This window comes from Dreissena polymorpha, unplaced genomic scaffold (genome assembly GCF_020536995.1).
Source record: "Dreissena polymorpha isolate Duluth1 unplaced genomic scaffold, UMN_Dpol_1.0 chrUn008, whole genome shotgun sequence".
NCBI classification, from domain to species: domain Eukaryota; kingdom Metazoa; phylum Mollusca; class Bivalvia; order Myida; family Dreissenidae; genus Dreissena; species Dreissena polymorpha.
The window spans coordinates 57844-58376 of NW_026273322.1; positions in this window are offsets into that span (position 1 = coordinate 57844).

A 533-nucleotide genomic window follows, 5' to 3' on the forward strand; every position below is an offset into this window, starting at 1 on the left:
TTGACGTCGCCATCTATTAACCTTGAGATATCCTTTCCGATGACGTAGTAGGTTTTGCCAACTTCAAAAGCTGGATGTGCACAATCTGTTTGCCATTCGAAGTCCATTTCGTCATCAACTTGTATGTTAACCCCACCTTGAAAGCAAACAAAATATCACATTCAGTTTATCAAGTGCGAGAAATAAATTAGATCTTTCAATTAAACATCGGGATTAGAAACCGTACTCCAACAAATTGTTTTAACGAGTTGTTATAATAAGAATATTAAGTGCTTTTATTTGTATGAAGTCGCTGTGTGTAACAAGGTCACGAAATCAATTCCATGATGTTGTTGCATTGACGTAAATTCTAACTCTTAAACAAGAACCGTACCATAATGGTATGATCAAGTAAAACACACACTGGGACATACATGATTATAATGGGTATAACAACAACCCGCACGGTATAAATAACTGCAAACCAAAAATATGTACATATACTATTTTACAATCATAGGAAATTGAACAGAGAATGGTTTTGTGAATTGTAA